Genomic DNA, 20,201 nt, shown 5'->3' on the forward strand with positions numbered 1-20,201 from the left:
CAAAAGATAAATAAACCAAGAAATTATTCCTGCTAACGAAGTGCAAATCAGCCGCCCTTCGAGAAGTGACCATATTAGCTAGACGGAGAAGAGAAGGAGGAACAGACGTTTTTCGCGAGTGGAAGTCGTAGGGAATGAGCTAATTTCATGGGATAAAAGAAATGAGAGCTTTTCTTCTTGTACAAGCGCCATTTCCCTCCAACTACTAGGGTCATCTTAATTCATAGAAGGAAGAAACAACTCACCAAACCAGAGAGGATCTAAATGCGCCAATCAACACTGTTAAAAACCAACCAATCACAGCGAAGCATTGAGCTCCAGGTGAGGCGTAACCAGGCGACTTAGTCGAAACTCAAAAGCCTCGGCGCCGCTCTCAACCTAGATGAGACGTCATATTTTGTTTCCGCGAGGACTGAAATAAAATTTATTTCCGCGAGGAAATTCTCGAGTGAAATTCAACTCGTTCTAACCAATCCCCGCTGCGCCGGTTGCAGCCGCGGTGGCTTAGTCAGAACCAGCGTATGTAAATTGTTTGTTTTTCTTGCAGCAGGTCAGTCAAATTTTTTTCATTTCCTGGTTGGGGCCAGAGTAGTTTAACAGATAGTACTGGTTCTTTTTTCGGTCTGTGGGTAACGAAAGCTGTTACTGAGTTCTACGGTCTTGAAATTAAACAGCCTTTCAATTAGAGCGGATGGATAAAGATTTCGACGAGCTTGTTTGTCTAGGTTATTGTATTCTTGCTCAGTAAAATAGCGTTCGTTTTGGACTTAGACGGGCTGATATGGAGCTGTGGCGACGTTTACTTTTACGTGCATAGGTTTGTCTCTGAATAACCCAGGGGTTATTTTTGAGTTCTAGAGTCTTGAAACTAAATTGCAAAAAGCTTGCCTTTGCGTTTGAACGGCTCAGTAAAGATTACGATAAGCGTTGGTCCAGGTCATTGTATTCCTACACAGTAAAATTGACGTTGCCGTTTCGTTTTTGTTTTTTCAGTCTAGTGCAAGATCATGGTGTTCGGTCGTTCTCTTTTCCTGAACAGGACCGCGATCTTGCTGAAACAATTCCTAGCTGTCATAGCTCTTTAAAAGCGAGGAAACATGTTTCCAGAAACATATTTTTACTTTCTGCGTGATTCTTTGAAAATTCCTCGAGAATTGGAAGCGCTTGGTGTTATAATAGTCTATACTGACAAATATTCGCCAAATAAGCGAATCACTTTGTAGGAAAAGACATTTCGTCACAAGAATGTAACTCTGTAATGTTTAATAACCATTTAAGAGCGTTTCATCAGTTTTGCAAATCACAAGGTGAGGCTCAACGACTTTGAGACTTAAATACTTCCTGCGTTTCCCGAAAAAGCGTGTCCTCAACGGCTTTCTATCTGACCAAAAATTTTGAGGACGAAACTCATTTTCGAAAATTGTGAATGGCCTGGAGGCTGTCTTCTTTTTAGGAAATATGAGAAACCGTTTCTAGTTCTGTACATTTAACCAGAAAATGCTGTTTCATTTGCTAATGAGAATGTTTTGAATTTCAAACTAAAATTGTAGGAAAGAGCCTCATGTTAGAGTTGATAACCACTGCACAATTGGACATTATAGCATGCGAGAAAAACATTCAGAAAGTGATACGTATAGGTCTCTTTGTAATTATTAGGAGTTGCCAAGAGATGACTCGATCTTCTCAGTTCCGAACGCTTCGGGAACCCAAGACTCCGAGGAGGAGAAGTTAAAGCGCCGTGACATATCAAGGCAAAGAAAACCTGGCTAAACTCAGACAACCTATTTATCACCGAAACTGCATGCACTCTCCCGGTAATTGCTCATTTAAAAAAAAAAGCATTTCCTTGTGAAAACATGTGCCTTGTACTCAGAAAAAATTAGTAAAAAGCCTGCAACATGCCAAGTTCGCCATGAATAGAGAGTTTAAAACTTAGTTCGTGAACGGCGGTGTCAATAACGCAGTAACATTGCAATCCTTTATCTTTCTACCTACCCGTGATATTCGTGAAGAAAATGGGCACTGTACTGTTTGAAAATCTGCAGAAAAGGAATACATGCAAATAAGCAGTCAGTTTTTCGATTGTAGTTTCAATTTTAGTTGAAGGAGAAAATTTGAAACGGGAAAGTTCTTAGCGTATCCTACAAGTTTTACTCTGGAAAACAGACTGTCTAAATTACAGTGAAAACGGCGATTAAAACCAGTTGTGGGTGCGGATGGCCAAAATTGTCGTCTTTCCATTGGTTTTTTGATGACATTTCTCGTTATTGTTTGGCTGCATTCAAATGGTGAAATGTGCTCTACTTATTAAACTTTTTGGGGTTTCTATTAGTTGTTGACAGTTCGACCTTTGCTCCCGCAGTGGATAAGCCAAACACTCTTTCATAGCCTTGGTAATGACCATTGCTTTGTAAGAATTCAAAAGCCGACACGATCTTCAAAAGGCGCTTACATCTATATCCTGATAACAGTTCTTTCTTTCCTGATATTCTGCGTTTGTCATAATTAAATTAACATTCGAAGTAACAGTAACAGTGTCGTTCTTTAAAAATTCTTAATGCTGTGATTAAAGAGATTGTTACCCCGGGCAACAAATGTTTAGGTATTGTTATTTCTCAGGTAGACATAGGGCCGGTTTCGAGCTGTTTTAATACTAAAATAAATAACCTGCCTTCAAGCTGTGATCATCGGGGAGGCAAGGTATGATCGCATCTTAGAAAATAGAGGACAAACTAGATTTCCTCAACCAAGTTTTTGCGAAATGACAACTTACGATAATGAGGATAGTACATCATTGAACAACGCAACATGAGCCACAGTTACGAAGAAGTATTTGACAATTTTCCCGCTAAAATTTAATTAAAGCGGCGGCTGCACAAATACGGGTCACGTACTGCAATCTCGCGGTTGTCCACTTGTTTGCGCCCGAAAACATGTACCTTCGTGTGTCGCTTGTATTTTAAAACCAGTTTCAAAACCGTTGGCTTATGCACTGCAAACGGACGACAACGCAAGCAAAGACATAATTCGGCCAAAAAAAACTGTGACTCCCACTGTAACTAATATGTCTAATATTTGGTCATACAGATCTTTTCCTCGCGATCCTTAGGAGGTTGTTTAACTTTACCTTCGTATGTTACGCGAACAATTACTAGTAGATATTTTTTATGGGTTATTTTATGGACAAAACCCTTGACGCATGCCTATAAAAAAACAAAGCACAATATTTTTTCTGAGAGCAAAATATAGGAAAGGTACGCCGAGATCACACAATAGTAAGCTAGAATTTAACTTCGGAACTGCCTGCGCCTTTCGGAATGATTACGCCCAGCAAATTTTGTGTACCGTTTTTGAACAAACTACCTAACGCTCTTTGGTAAATATGTAGGTTTAGTAAAATAGTAGCAGTGGTTAAAAAGTATCGAGTTTGGTAAATATGCTGAGAACTCGATCTTTGTTATGGCCAAAGAAATCGATCCTTGCCTTTTCTTGTTTTGGGTGATTGATATTATTGATAGGGTAACTCTTGTTCTTTGAGATTTCTAGTCTAGGTTTTATATGCGAAAACATTGTGACGATTAAAAGCCCAATGTCATCTCAGTTTTTTGTTGTTTGTTTTTTTGGACAAATTTCATTTAATGGCAAAACAATTTATTTCAGATACTATCTAAATAAAGAAAGAAAATAAAGAAATATCCTTTGTTTGCCCTCGGTTTGTGTACAAACGAAAAAGACATGTAAAGTGGGATCGAGCAATTAGATATCGAGAGCAAATAATTTAATGAATCGTAACACGATTGAAAACACAACTGGCAAGAGGCAAACCACTCGTGTTTTGTTTTGTTTTTAACAGAAATGTTCAGTAATTCATTTCAATTGTAATGAACCGCTGATAAAAAAAAATGTTGCCAGTCCCTGTAAACCTATCACAAAAGATAAACAAACCAAGAAATTATTCCTCCTAGCGAAGTGCAAATCAGTCGCCCTTCGAGAAGTGACCATATTAGTGGGGGTGGGGGGGGGGGGGTGGGGGGGGGGGGAGGGACAGGCGGGTGAGAACCTCCCGCCTCCCGTACCCTGCTCTCCCGCTTCCCGTACCTATATCTCCCGCCTCCCGCCCTTTTGCGTGCTGCTCCCGTTCCCTGTAAATTGGCAGTCAAAACACATCCTAGTCATTTAGCTTCGCAATTCTTAAGCATTTCCTTTGTTTTTAAATAATTTAACAAGATTACCACTGCCATATGTTTATATTCAATGAAGTTTTGACCTACTTGTTTATCTTCTTTGAGTTTCACCATTTCAGTCCATTTCCATCGGCTCTTCAGATCTGTTTCTGAAATCCGTTTTCAGTGACGACAGTCTCAAAAGTTAATTCTAAGTTGTCTCGTGTTCTGATAAAGTATACGCATTTCCAGTAACCAGTCCGGCGTTTATTGGGATCAGACAATTAAATCATGGAAGTAGGTAGTCTCACCTTTTTGCAATTTGACAGCTTACGCGACACGTGCACTCATGCCGCTTGATATTTCGTGACTTATGACGTAACCACTGTAAACGGCTTTACTATTTCACCGGACGTAAGCCTGTTTTTCAGCCCAAGCGCAAATTTTCGTTTGCTTTTTTGCTCAGAAGTCTCAGAAGTGACTGAGAAGACGTTTAATGCAAGTCAAATGTATTTTGGGTTCTTGTTTTTGAAAGTATTCTAAGGCATTGTTGAATTAAAAAAATTAGCGTTTCGCATTTCTCTCCCGCTTCCCGCCCTCTTAGAACTCCCGCTTCCCGCCCTTTCCTCTCCCGCCTCCCGTACCCCTCCCGCCCCCTATTCTCCCGGGCTCCCGCCCCCCTGTCCCCCCCCCCCGCCCCATATTAGCTAGACGGAGAAAAGAAGGAGGAACAGGCGTTTTTCGCGAGTGGAAGTCGTAGCGAATGAGCTAATTTCATGGGATAAAAGAAATGAGAACTTTTGTTCTTGTACAAGCGCCATTTCCCTCCAACCATTAGGTTCTTCTTAATTCATAGAAGGAAGAAACAACTCACCGAAACAGAGAGGATCCAAATGCGCTAATTACAGCTGTTAAAAACCAACCAATTACAGCGGTGAGGTGAGGTGAGGTGAGGCGTAACCAGGCGACTTCCTCGCCTGGCTGCAGTATGTAGTCGAAACTCAGTAGCCTCGATTTCCGCCGCTCTCAGCCTAGATGAGACGTCATATTTTACTTCCGCGAGAACTGAAATAAAATTTATTTGCGCGAAGAAATTCTCGAGTAAAATTCAACTCGCCCTCACCAATCTGCGCTGCGCCGGTTGCAGCCGCGGTGGCTTGGTCAGAACCAGCGTATCAAAAACAAACAATTTAAAATTGTTTGTTTTTCTTGCCGCAGATTAATAAAATTTTGGTGATTTTCTGGTTGGGGCCCGAGTAGTTTAACAGGCAGTACTGGTCTTTCATTCGGTCTGTGGATAACGAAAGCTGTTACTGAGTACTACGGTCTTGAAATTAAACAACCTTTCAGTTAGAGCGGATCGGTAAAGATTTCGACGAGCTTGTTTGTCTAGGTTATTGTATTCTTGCCTGGTAAAAGAGCGGTCGTTTTGGACTTAGACAGGCTGCTATGGAGCTGTGGCGACGTTGATTTTTACGTACATAGGTTTGACTCTGAATAACGCAGGGGTTATTTTTGAGTTTTAGAGTCTTGAAACTAAAAGAGCTTGCCTTTCTTGCAAAGAGCTTGCCTTTCCGTTTGAACGGCTCAGTAAAGATTACGACAGGCGTGCTGGCCTAAAGGTCATTGTATTCTTACCCAGTAAAATTGAGGTGCCAATTGACGGTGCCGTTTCGTTTTTGTTTTTCCGGTCGATTGCAAGATCATGGTGTTCGGCCGTTCTATTTTCTGTTCCTAAACAGGACCGCGATCGCGCTGAAACAATTCCTGGCTGGCATGGCTCTTTAAAGTGGTATGGTACCCTAAAATGGACGAAAAAGTTTGTTTAAATATGGTGAAGAAAGATCAATTGCGTGCTGTTGCACTCAAGAAGAGAAATTACATTTTGAAAGTTTTACTCAAAATGGTTGCTATGGAAACCAGCCACAGCCTTCTGAGGTAGTGATTTACAGTATTGACGCCAACACTTCCTGCTCTTTTACAAAACAAGATTTGACTGTCAAATAAGCATGTCGTGTAAGTTTCTGTAAACATTGTTTCCAGCGTCAATTTTTGTTTTCAAAAACAAAATGTTTCTGCTACTCTGCAGAAACATTCTTTGTTCCCGTCCGGCATTGAACGTTTCGCGGTTTTGCCACGACCGGCAACATTCGTTACTTGGCAACCATCGCTCGCTCGTTCCCAGGTAAAAGCTAATCCGCAGTTGGGAACAAATGACTGGAAATAAGGCGTTCAATTTTTTTTTTTTTTTTTTTTTTTCATGCAGTGTACATTTTAATCAGATTTAATTACAGAATAGAGAAGTCGAGTGAAAATAAAACAATATATCTTTAAATTACTGTATAAATCGGAACGTAACGTAATGTGAAAAAGCAGCAGGGAGAAGTCCAAGAACTGTGAACTGTACAGGTTTTTTAAAGAGAACAATGTCGGGCTTCTGGGTTTTACATTTTCAAAGTTCATGCATCAAGTTTAAGTGGAACAATACATTTCTTAATTTCGTATAAACCACACAGCTGCTTCAAAATAAATTTAACGTTTTGGACTACGGTTCACTGTCTGTTTTGGCTTGTCACGTATTGACAGACATGGTTCGAGTTATCGAGGGTAAAATTATAAAGAAAGTCACCTGAAGGGAAACGAAAATTGCTTCGAGTTAGCGGGAGGTTCGAGCTATCGAGGGTTCGAGTTACCTGGGGTAAAATTACAGTAAATATATGACGGAAATCCAGGGAAAATCGATTTTGGTTTCGAGTTAGCGGGAGGTTCGAGTTATAGAGGGTTCGAGTTACCTAGGGTAAAATTACAGTAAATATATGACGGAAATCCAGGGAAAATCGATTTTGGTTTCGAGTTAGCGCGAGGTTCGAGTTAGCGAGGGCTCGAGTTATCGGGTAAAGTCTGCATGCGAGCCAAGTGGCCCATCAGGCCGGAGCTTATCCCGGTTTCCATAGCATGAAGCGACTAGGAGTATTTCTACTCCCCCCTGGATGGGATGCTAGTCCATCGCAGGGTTACCCCCAGCATTAAGTTCGCCAGTAACCATTTATATACCTGGGTGGAGAGGGGCACTGTGAGAGTAAAGTGTCTTGCCCAAGAACACAACACAATGTCCCCGGCCAGGGCTCGAACCCGGACCGCTCGATCCGGAGACGAGCGCACTAACCATGAGGCCACCGCACCACCCACAGGAGTTATCGGGAGTCGACTGTATTTCTACGAGTATTGTGAGTCTGCTGACAAATCTTAAAAAAATTGGGTGTTTGGAAAAAAAAAAGATTACGTTGTGTGATAAGGATCGCTGAAGGTCTGTTGGTAGTTGTTTTACGACAGTTATGAAGATTGGTAGAGTTTGCTTTATTAGTAATCTGTTGTACATATATTTGGGCTTTTATATGAGCACAGCTGTTTGGCTGTTTGTAAATAGTTGCTCAACCTGTGACTTTTCACGTGCTGTTGAAACAACAAATCAAGCCGTTGCAACTAATTCAAAATTGCGACTGAAAAGTTTGATACTATCTGTCCCGTTAGGTTGAGCCAACCACCACTCTACAACAAGAGAAATTCAGTGTGAGTTGTGACTCGGTCAGCCAAAAGATTTTCACAACAAAGGTAAGAATTTTCTTTAGAAATCCTCTTTCAGTGAGAGAGTTTCCAACCTAACCATCCGTTAGGCTATGACTTCTATGGGCTAACGGGCTTAGTTACAAGCTAGAAATCAGCGAATTGACTCTAGTAATTTCAATTGTATTGCAGTACAATCTTGCCCTTGCCACGAATTGCCACATTAATTAAGATTAGCGCTTGTCTGGCTTTGTAGCTCAGTCCCTTGTGCGTTTGAATCCCAACCCTGCCAAAAGAATCAGCTTTCTTTCTTCTTGTGGTCTATTTTTTCTTCGCTGGGGCTAACGCGCAGGAAGACATTTACTGAAGATAATTTCACCTTCTATAGTATTGTTTCTGAGTGTATCAACAACGCGCGACAACTGAAGCCTCAGTTGTGCTGCGCTCGAAGAAATGCCTTACAGAATAAATAACGTTTTCAGGAGTGCTCAACGGGAAAAATTTTAAAATTGACTTGTTGTTGCTCGAAAGTATTAATTGACATCCAATAAGAGATAAATAGTTAATAATTAACAACCGCGGGAAAATAATATCCGCTCCGCACTGCCAGCTAGTAGAAGATAACTAAATGAAGTTGCCAGCCAGGAACCGTTTGGGGGATGCTTTTTCCCAGCCAGCACAACTTAAGAAACGCTGGTTTTCCCAGCAATTTTTACATTACTTTTTGCGCCAGCCAGGAAGAGTATAAATAACTTTTTAAATTCAATTTTAATTTAATTAATTGAGTTAATTAAATTAAAATTCCGTTGAATCTAATTAATTAATCAATTAATTAATTTGACTCAGTTATAATTAATCAATTAATTAATTATAATTACTTAATCAATTATGACTAAATTAACTAGTGAACATGAAAAAACAAAAAATTTTACTTACCTCAAAAAGGAAACACTACAATTATCATTGAATGGCAGTAAGATTAGGACAGTTCTCCATCCATGCAATAATTCATCTAGCGGTAATTTATAGCCTTCCGCAAAACAATTGTCGCTGAATGTATCATAATTGAACTGTGTCCAAGGCCACAAAGACTACAAGAACTCATTGCTCCATTCAGCTGTTAATGAAAAATACAAAGTAGATTGCATTTTTTCTTCCAAATGTATACAGGCTTCAATGGAGATGTAGCATGCATAAAAAAAGAGTAAAATCCAATAGAATTAAATGTTTGTTGTAAAAAAATCTATAGAAACCATTTATTTTGCCATAAAATGAGCAATACCTAGAAAATGAAAACTTACGATAAACTAATTGCTTAACTGCCACTGCTGTTTAGGGTTGTCAGCGTTTTTAGGAAACCAATACCGCAACGGACCCAGGTTCAGACTGCCTTAGTTACCTTCTGAAACTGGCAGATAATTTCAAATGTACTATAGTGGATTTCATGCTCGGATCTGTTCAATACCTAGAGTTAGCTCTACTAATTTACAAATTGTAATTGAATTTTTCCTCTCAGTCCATAATGGGAGGAACAAGGGCTGGAAATGAACCTCGAGCTCACACATTCCAGTTTTTAAACTGCTCTGGTGTACCTGCCCCCTTCAAACTTAACGACATAACTTTTTGACAGCCCCGAGTATATCTTTAAGTATTGGTGGCACTTATGAGAAATCGTACCTGTTCCTCAGAATCTATAATCCAGACTGTATTAATAACCCCTTGCTAGCTACAAATACAAAAACTCAACATTGAGAAAAACCAGCAGACATTTTGAACTAGTTTTCATTCTCGGGCCAGAGCAATATTAATAGTTCATTCGTTTGCAAATTTTGAAAGAATTGTGAGAAAACAAAACTGCTCTGGTGCACCTGCCCCTTCAACCATAGTCCCAACTACAAGTGAATATGTGAAAGACCATATATCTTCTTATAATCCCAACTGTAGCTCCGAGTCAAGTGTTGGCGGCAATTGTGAGAAATCGTACCCAGAATCTATAATCCAAAACATCCTAATCCTCGTTAGCAGATGCACTAAAGAAAGTGCATTCTTGCCCAAACAGCGTCCCTCTAGGAAGCTACAACATCATCTAACGATCTATTTTTCTAACTGACCATATGCAAAAATGGCTACCAATGCCTTCTGTTGTCTGGTCACGTTTCTTATAACGTGATCACACTAAAAAACCAAATGGAACAAAATACTAAAAACGCTTTGGCGTTTTTTGGTTTAAAGGTTACAAAGTAGAGACTTATTTAACGGATTATAAGGGAATAAAACGACTCTGGCCTACATAGCCTCGTTTTCACTTTTTTGATAACGTATATGTAATTGTGATCTCCAATTAGAGAAGAAGATAGCCTTAAAACTCGACACAGTGATTTATTTTGTCCTAATCTTCAAGGTAAATAGTTTTAATTCCTTTAGGGAAGTGTTTCTTCTGGGCGACATACATTTAGGCTGCTATTTTTGCATTGGATATTTTCTACTGGAGGCTTTCGAGTTTCTGACAGAAAACTGAATCTTGTTACTGATTAATTATATCTGATTTTAACGCTACTAATTATTTAATATGCTTTACTAAACAAAACGTTTGCCAGGAAGGCACTATCTTGACCTCGAAGCCTGTAAACTGCATAATTCCAGTTTCCATTTGCATAACACTTCTTCTAACTGCTTATGTCAGATGCTCAACAACCATCACCACGTCCGACGCTAGCATTTCTACCAGAAATTAGTAATATGCAGCTGACCATATGTCTACTTATTTTCGTGAAACTGAGCTGTTAAAAAGAGCTTTCCTTAGAATCTTTTTGCGGTCCTTAACGTTATTATATGAGGTGAATTACCTACCTGAATTACCTGAATTGTTGACGCAAAATGGTCTCACAGTCAACTCTCTCTTTCAACCTGTGTAAAAAGGAAAGGAACAAAATTTAGCATGCGCGCGTTGATCTTTATCTTGAAAAATGGTATTGACTTTTTTGACCTTCAAAAGGAAAAATTGACAGTTTTGTACCTTTATCTTTGAAATTGCCTAATAAAACTAAAAAAAAAACCACTCTTTCCTTCATAAAAAAACTCGTGTCTAACTGTTAAAAAAACACCTCTATATGGACGCGAGTCCCTTCTTTTCCCTTTTCAAATTGCAGGAAAGCCTATATCATACCTGAAATGCAATTTGTTCAGCAAAACACCAACAAAGTACTCCACGTTCCACTCTAGAACCTGCGGAGAAACTTACATCATGTGAACACAATAAAATACAATCACGAAGAACAGTCGTAAATAATAACACTTCACGTAAATGGGTATAATTGTTTAAAATAACCTATATGTAACTGCACTTCTTCTAAGTAAAATCTTTGTAAACCCTTCAATGATTAGGAAACTTTCATAAATTAAAAAACACTCATACAGTTGAATAACAAACTACGATGTTCAAGGAACCTTCAGGAGAACCAAAGAGAGTTTTGAAGTATTTCTCTTAGTATAGGTAGTGAATTTCTTTTTTTTTTTCTGCAGTTTTCGAAAACCTTGTTACAGCATTCATCTAGTTAAATAAACTGTAGGAGTTTTGGAATCCCTTGCGAGATCACAAACACTTCTCTAAAATAAGTTAAGATGTTAGGAAGTTTTGGAATCCCTTGCGAGATCACAAACACTTTTCTAAAGTAAGTTAAGATGTTACGAAGTTTTGGAATCCCTTGCGAGATCACAAACACTTCTCTAAAATAAGTTAAGATGTTTAGAAGAAGTTTTGGAATCTCTTGCGAGATCACAAACACTTTTCTAAAGTAAGTAAAGATGTTACGAAGTTTTGGAATCCCTTGTGAGATCACAAACACTTCTCTAAAATAAGTTAAGATGTTTAGAAGAAGTTTTGGAATCCCTTGCGAGATCACAAACACTTTTCTAAAGTAAGTTAAGATGTTACGAAGGTTTGGAATCCCTTGCGAGATCACAAACACTTCTCTAAAATAAGTTAAGATGTTTAGAAGAAGTTTTGGAATCCCTTGCGAGATCACAAACACTTTTCTAAAGTAAGTTAAGATGTTACGAAGGTTTGGAATCCCTTGCGAGATCACAAACACTTCTCTAAAATAAGTTAAGATGTTTAGAAGAAGTTTTGGAATCCCTTGTGAGATCACAAACACTTTTCTAAAGTAAGTTAAGATGTTACGAAGGTTTGGAATCCCTTGCGAGATCACAAACACTTCTCTAAAATAAGTTAAGATGTTTAGAAGAAGTTTTGGAATCCCTTGCGAGATCACAAACACTTTTCTAAAGTAAGTTAAGATGTTACGAAGGTTTGGAATCCCTTGCGAGATCACAAACACTTCTCTAAAATAAGTTAAGATGTTTAGAAGAAGTTTTGGAATCTCTTGCGAGATCACAAACACTTTTCTAAAGTAAGTTAAGATGTTACGAAGTTTTGGAATCCCTTGCGAGATCACAAACACTTCTCTAAAATAAGTTAAGATGTTTAGAAGAAGTTTTGGAATCTCTTGCGAGATCACAAACACTTTTCTAAAGTAAGTAAAGATGTTACGAAGTTTTGGAATCCCTTGTGAGATCACCAACACTTCTCTAAAATAAGTTAAGATGTTTAGAAGAAGTTTTGGAATCCCTTGCGAGATCACAAACACTTTTCTAAAGTAAGTTAAGATGTTACGAAGGTTTGGAATCCCTTGCGAGATCACAAACACTTCTCTAAAATAAGTTAAGATGTTTAGAAGAAGTTTTGGAATCCCTTGCGAGATCACAAACACTTTTCTAAAGTAAGTTAAGATGTTACGAAGGTTTGGAATCCCTTGCGAGATCACAAACACTTCTCTAAAATAAGTTAAGATGTTTAGAAGAAGTTTTGGAATCCCTTGTGAGATCACAAACACTTTTCTAAAGTAAGTTAAGATGTTACGAAGGTTTGGAATCCCTTGCGAGATCACAAACACTTCTCTAAAATAAGTTAAGATGTTTAGAAGAAGTTTTGGAATCCCTTGCGAGATCACAAACACTTTTCTAAAGTAAGTTAAGATGTTACGAAGGTTTGGAATCCCTTGCGAGATCACAAACACTTCTCTAAAATAAGTTAAGATGTTTAGAAGAAGTTTTGGAATCTCTTGCGAGATCACAAACACTTTTCTAAAGTAAGTTAAGATGTTACGAAGTTTTGGAATCCCTTGCGAGATCACAAACACTTCTCTAAAATAAGTTAAGATGTTTAGAAGAAGTTTTGGAATCCCTTGCGAGATCACAAACACTTCTCTAAAATAAGTTAAGATGTTAGGAAGTTTTGGAATCCCTTGCGAGATCACAAACACTTTTCTAAAGTAAGTTAAGATGTTACGAAGTTTTGGAATCCCTTGCGAGATCACAAACACTTCTCTAAAATAAGTTAAGATGTTTAGAAGAAGTTTTGGAATCTCTTGCGAGATCACAAACACTTTTCTAAAGTAAGTAAAGATGTTACGAAGTTTTGGAATCCCTTGTGAGATCACAAACACTTCTCTAAAATAAGTTAAGATGTTTAGAAGAAGTTTTGGAATCCCTTGCGAGATCACAAACACTTTTCTAAAGTAAGTTAAGATGTTACGAAGGTTTGGAATCCCTTGCGAGATCACAAACACTTCTCTAAAATAAGTTAAGATGTTTAGAAGAAGTTTTGGAATCCCTTGCGAGATCACAAACACTTTTCTAAAGTAAGTTAAGATGTTACGAAGGTTTGGAATCCCTTGCGAGATCACAAACACTTCTCTAAAATAAGTTAAGATGTTTAGAAGAAGTTTTGGAATCCCTTGCGAGATCACAAACACTTTTCTAAAGTAAGTTAAGATGTTACGAAGTTTTGGAATCCCTTGTGAGATCACAAACACTTCTCTAAAGTAAGTTAAGATGTTTGGAAGAAGTTTTGGAATCCCTTGCGAGATCACAAACACTTCTCTAAAATAAGTTAAGATGTTTAGAAGAAGTTTTGGAATTCATTGCAAGATCACAAACACTTTTCTAGAGTAGGTTAAGATGTTACGAAGTTTTGGAATCCCTTGTGAGATCACAAACACTTCTCTAAAGTGAGTTAAGATGTTTAGAAGAGGTTTTGGAATCCCTTGCGAGATCACAAACACTTTTCTAAAATATGTAAAGATGTTACGAAGGTTTGGAATCCCTAGCGAGATCACAAACACTTCTCTAAATTAAGGTAAGGTGTTCAGAAGACGTTTTGGAATCCCTTGCGAGATCACCAACACTTCTCTAAAATAAGTTAAGATGTTTAGAAGAAGTTTTGGAATCCCTTGCGAGATCACAAACACTTTTCTAAAGTAAGTTAAGATGTTACGAAGGTTTGGAATCCCTTGCGAGATCACAAACACTTCTCTAAAATAAGTTAAGATGTTTAGAAGAAGTTTTGGAATCCCTTGCGAGATCACAAACACTTTTCTAAAGTAAGTTAAGATGTTACGAAGGTTTGGAATCCCTTGCGAGATCACAAACACTTCTCTAAAATAAGTTAAGATGTTTAGAAGAAGTTTTGGAATCCCTTGTGAGATCACAAACACTTTTCTAAAGTAAGTTAAGATGTTACGAAGGTTTGGAATCCCTTGCGAGATCACAAACACTTCTCTAAAATAAGTTAAGATGTTTAGAAGAAGTTTTGGAATCCCTTGCGAGATCACAAACACTTTTCTAAAGTAAGTTAAGATGTTACGAAGGTTTGGAATCCCTTGCGAGATCACAAACACTTCTCTAAAATAAGTTAAGATGTTTAGAAGAAGTTTTGGAATCTCTTGCGAGATCACAAACACTTTTCTAAAGTAAGTTAAGATGTTACGAAGTTTTGGAATCCCTTGCGAGATCACAAACACTTCTCTAAAATAAGTTAAGATGTTTAGAAGAAGTTTTGGAATCCCTTGCGAGATCACAAACACTTCTCTAAAATAAGTTAAGATGTTAGGAAGTTTTGGAATCCCTTGCGAGATCACAAACACTTTTCTAAAGTAAGTTAAGATGTTACGAAGTTTTGGAATCCCTTGCGAGATCACAAACACTTCTCTAAAATAAGTTAAGATGTTTAGAAGAAGTTTTGGAATCTCTTGCGAGATCACAAACACTTTTCTAAAGTAAGTAAAGATGTTACGAAGTTTTGGAATCCCTTGTGAGATCACAAACACTTCTCTAAAATAAGTTAAGATGTTTAGAAGAAGTTTTGGAATCCCTTGCGAGATCACAAACACTTTTCTAAAGTAAGTTAAGATGTTACGAAGGTTTGGAATCCCTTGCGAGATCACAAACACTTCTCTAAAATAAGTTAAGATGTTTAGAAGAAGTTTTGGAATCCCTTGCGAGATCACAAACACTTTTCTAAAGTAAGTTAAGATGTTACGAAGGTTTGGAATCCCTTGCGAGATCACAAACACTTCTCTAAAATAAGTTAAGATGTTTAGAAGAAGTTTTGGAATCCCTTGCGAGATCACAAACACTTTTCTAAAGTAAGTTAAGATGTTACGAAGTTTTGGAATCCCTTGTGAGATCACAAACACTTCTCTAAAGTAAGTTAAGATGTTTGGAAGAAGTTTTGGAATCCCTTGCGAGATCACAAACACTTCTCTAAAATAAGTTAAGATGTTTAGAAGAAGTTTTGGAATTCATTGCAAGATCACAAACACTTTTCTAGAGTAGGTTAAGATGTTACGAAGTTTTGGAATCCCTTGTGAGATCACAAACACTTCTCTAAAGTGAGTTAAGATGTTTAGAAGAGGTTTTGGAATCCCTTGCGAGATCACAAACACTTTTCTAAAATATGTAAAGATGTTACGAAGGTTTGGAATCCCTAGCGAGATCACAAACACTTCTCTAAATTAAGGTAAGGTGTTCAGAAGACGTTTTGGAATCCCTTGCGAGATCACAAACACTTTTCTAAATTAAGTTAAGATGTTACGAAGTTTTGGAATCCCTTGTGAGATCACCATCACTTCTCTAAATTAAGTTAAGTTGTTCAGAAGAAGTTTGGACTCCCTTGCGAAATCGCAAACACTTCTCTAAACATTAAGTTAGGTTTACATGTTTCAAGCAAAATTTATCTCCATTAAGCTTACTTTATTGTATTTTGGCAGACAACACTTTTCTCCTAATTAGCTGACGTGTTTTCGCCAGTTTAGGAAAGTCTTTTGAGATCAAACACTTGTTCAAATGCCTCCGAATTTCTCGAAAAGACATCAGGATTCTGGGATAATTTGGGAAAATTACCAGCAGTCGTCTACAAGTAAAATAATCTTTTGGTGTTTCCAAACCTCCCTTCAGAGATAACAAATACTTTCGCGGCACAACCTTCCATGTGTTGGAGCCTCCAACGAGATCACTTAAAATTAGCTTACGATGAGCCGTTAAAGAGGTAACTTCATTTTTGTTGGGAGGCTCTGTCACGGGACACTTTCGGTTAGTGAGAAAGCGGTTAACTCACTTCCTGTATACCATTCAGCATGTGGTCTTTAAGCATTAAACAACCACTAAATAGTTCACAAACGTTTTTTCTCTAACGTTTTTTTCTCTATTAGTTAACAAAGATATGGTTAGAAGTAACTAGCTCATTAATTTTTGCAAACCCTTTTCCTCTTGCTGTGAGCTGTGAGCTCGGTAGCCAATGGTGTGCCTCTCATGTTTCCTTCAACACCGCGATTGTTCGAGGCGGCATCATTTCATGATTCCCTACAGAAACAAAGAATGCTCCAAAGAGGCCAGTTCAAACGGAGTCGCAAAATATGGAAAGCTAGAGTCTCTTTTTCTGTAAAGCCTTTTTTATAGAACATCACATTGAAATTACGTAAACGCATTGAGACTGATATTACGATCAAAACGTCTTTATTTTAAGGGCAATTAATAGCAAGTTTGATACTGATTGTGCTGCCTAACAAGAACAAAATGCTCTGTTATGAGGAGGAATTTTAAGTAGAGTGGAGCCGTCTGACTGTGCTATAGGTATGGGTCGCACTTGGGAAATCTTTGCCAGAATTTGTTTACTTTGCGGTGGAAATCTGTCATCGCGGGCCTTTGCCTAGAGCGACCGCAGGTTTTTCGCTTTGGCAAAAACTTTGCGAATCGGCAAAACATCAAAGACGCCGTAGTGTTTGGGTGGGGCAGGCAGATTTTCGAAAAGTCGAGCCAAACAATGGGAATCACAGCGGTAATTGTGAACGCTTGTCAGCGTAACATGAAAAACGAGGTTTTCAAGCTTTTTACGGCGAGAGCATGGAATACCCGCAGTATGCTCCCGTCTACAATGATATGACTGGAAGGGGAACGTAACCGAGCACTTCACATGCGAGCATTGCGCAGGAAAGCGCTCTACCGACCAGGTCCATGCAAGCAAGCACTTCACAAACGTCGTCATCTTCGCCTTCCCAATCGTCTCCTGATCCTGAACCCGTAGATACTGGAAAACGATCTTATGTAAGATGGTTAGATGACGAAGAAAAAATGCTATTCAACCTGTGAGCCGAGAATTTCGATCGCATCAATAGCAGTCAAGCCCGCAAAGCTTGGGATGACATTGCCAAGCAAATAAATTTGAAATTTGGTACTGACAATTATCTCCCACTAGTGCGACCCTCCGTTTCTGTCTAAAAGTTTTCCTTTCCCGTTGCGGTTTCAAATTTTTGTGGTTTTTTAGCCGGCAAAGATGAAAACTTTTCCCAAGTGGTCAAGGGCGTGGTTTCCGAACTTTCCGCTGTTATCTACATGTCGCTTAGCAGAGTTCGACACCTCTATCATTTGCTAATAATTTCTTTAGGCTCACTTCGGTGTTGCAAAATATGTTTTAAGCTCTCTAAATATTGGCTCTGGAGGGACAAAATTTGAAATGTTCCGTGAACATGTTACTTACGCCGGGCCTGGCTGAATGATTAAGTCGATTAGATCTGTTTGCCAGTACAGAAAATGTAGCTTCTTGACAGGTCTAATTACCTCATTGATTGATTTGTTGCAGCTTAACACAAACGGCGGATAGGCACATCAAATATATAAGTCCACAGGCTACCCTGTCCCGCCCCGATCGCTTCACTCTCCGAATTATTCTGTTTCGCGCTCGCCAAATTTTTTTCTGTCCTCGCCGGGAGCCTTTTCGAAGGCTAAAAGTATTTTTTTTTCTTCATCTTAACTTCATCTTCATCTCAAGTCGACCCATATGTTTCATAAACATTTGCAAGACCACAGCACCTACCCTAATTCAAAATTTGGGCATTTTTTAGCGCCCTTCGTTCGTACTAGTATGAAAGTTAACCCGGTATTATGTTAATCAAACATGCTTCAGTTATTTCGTATTTAGGAAGGAGTGGCCTGAGAGAGTGTTTTTTCGAGGCAAGGTCATCATATCTGGTCATCGGTGGGCAACCATATTTTCGCGCCAATGTTAAATAAATTAAATTTCAACTCGTGCGTGTTGGCGGAACGAGAAGACTTCTCGCAGTTACACTTGTTCCGCTTCAAGAAAGAGTCGACTTATGGCAAGCCTAAAAAAATGAACTGTTATTCTGGCGTCACGCGCCGCTGAAGAAACTATGGCACACGCGATAAAATTTCGCTGCTTTGCATCGCGATACCGTTCTTTCGGTATTTGCGTCAAAATTGCACGAAAATACAAACGCCAAAAAATTGCATCGTTTGTAACCCTGGAAATCCAAGTTACCTTTTTCTTAAAACAAGCTTTGTGAATGTAGAAACAACGGAATGTTAAGCTACGTATAAAACCTTGTTTGTCTCCTTGCTTGGGACGCGTTCAAGCCGAACTCATACAAATAAAATATACATACGTATATTCGCGCGCGCTATTAAACTAAGAATAACCTGATTGGAAATCATAGAAATGAAGCACGAAAGTCGCTCACAGAATTCCACCCTTGAGACTTCAAGACGTAAATTTCGTAGCAAAACATCAGGGACACCCAAGGGAACGGTGGAATATCTTTTCGGAAGAAGTGTAAAATCAAAGGAAACAACAGCTCATAAGTTCAGATAATAAGATTTCGTTCTCTTAAAGTTTCTGCCACATTACCATTATTCTAAAAATTCCGAGCGAAACGAACTGTTCCATTTTCCATAAATATAGCAGTATCATAAATATAACAGTATCAATAGCCCAAAAACGATATAGCGAAAAACAAAACAACTACAATCCGCGACTTTTGCTTAAATGTCCTGGTCTGTCTGTCTGTCGATGTATGGTAAGCACACACTCGATGAAATGTTCGCGATATGATGAGAATACTTGTGCCTAGAATTTGATTTAAATTTAAATACTAAGTGTATATAAGCTTATTAGCTATACAAGTAAACATGTTACATCTAAAGTAGACGGCGCGCATAAGCATTTGTCAAAGACGATACTATTTCCGGTACTATTGCACGAAAGACATACAACAGCTCACAAGACTGAGATACCTCAGTAAATGGTCTTTAGCTGCGTTACACGAAACGATTCTGACGATTGCTGAAACAAAATTGTCAACATCTGAATAAGTAAATCAAGAATTTTCGACATGTGTTAAACAACAAAGAAGATCTGGTTGTCTAAACGGAAAGCACACCAAGAAGATAATGCTCGGGGATAATGCACATAAAATTAATTGTTATCCAACTTGGTCAGAACAATAACGGCAAATACAGAATAGTAGAGTAGGTCTGAAACTACACAGCTAACAGACAAGAGAAGGTACAGGAAACTTACCTTGTTGAAATAAAATCAACTCTCTTATTAAGAAACCGTTCCCGACTCTGTAGAGCGCTGTAGCCAAAAGCTTTGGCTGGGACGTGACCGCGCCTGCAATAGCAACGTTTACGCTTTCAAAGTCGACAGCTCAGCTGTCACACAGGGGTCATATAATTGCTGTGTAATATGACGCAGCGCATGCCTGGATAGACGAATCCTAAGTGATCATATCACTAGGCGGCACCCTGAGTCCATTCTTCGCGCGAAATGCCTTCGGTTGATGAGTGCATGCTAATTTCCCGGGGCTAATTTTCCAGAGTGGCGGCTGTTAATGGAGCTAGTCTACCAGGGAAAACCTCACATTAAAATTTACCAGCTAGATTCATGCCAAAAATGCGCATTTTCCAGCTAGGATAAGCTTCCGAGTATAAACCAGTAAGCAAGCAATTGTTTTGAAGCGGGCTTCCCAGCAAGTTCCATGCCAAAGCTTAAGAATCCCAGCCAGCGTACTAAGCCCTGCGGAGCGGATATTTTGTATATCGGCTCCGGTGAGCACTCCTGATGGAGCCTTTGATTTATAGTCGTTATCCGACAATACTAGTTAGAACACACAGGTACATGTATGTAGTACCCTTAGTGCTCCTACTAGGGATATAGGACAAGGCTTAAGCTAGCATTAGATAAAAATATAGTAAATAGTAGACATGATGATAGATGCGAATGCAGCTATAACACTACTGGAAAAACACCTGAAAAAATTTTCAGGCTTTGAACAGGAT

The 20,201-nt window shown here is 38.7% G+C and overlaps 1 long non-coding RNA gene across 1 annotated transcript; it reads right to left on the reverse strand.

Annotated features, from left to right (window-relative positions):
• Window positions 1-8,860: 8,860 nt before the first annotated feature.
• On the reverse strand, window positions 8,861-20,193 carry LOC149097455 (uncharacterized). Its single transcript, XR_016204113.1, has 5 exons — window positions 19,441-20,193; window positions 19,155-19,203; window positions 10,894-10,952; window positions 10,578-10,634; window positions 8,861-9,453 (listed from the first exon to the last, which is right to left on the reverse strand). It is a non-coding gene; the product is annotated as an uncharacterized LOC149097455 (long non-coding RNA).
• Between the last annotated feature and the right edge of the window lie 8 nt (window positions 20,194-20,201).

Source organism: Orbicella faveolata, unplaced genomic scaffold, assembly GCF_042242905.1.
Source record: "Orbicella faveolata isolate gen_17 unplaced genomic scaffold, um_ofav_v1 contig_47, whole genome shotgun sequence".
NCBI classification, from domain to species: Eukaryota; Metazoa; Cnidaria; class Anthozoa; order Scleractinia; family Merulinidae; genus Orbicella; species Orbicella faveolata.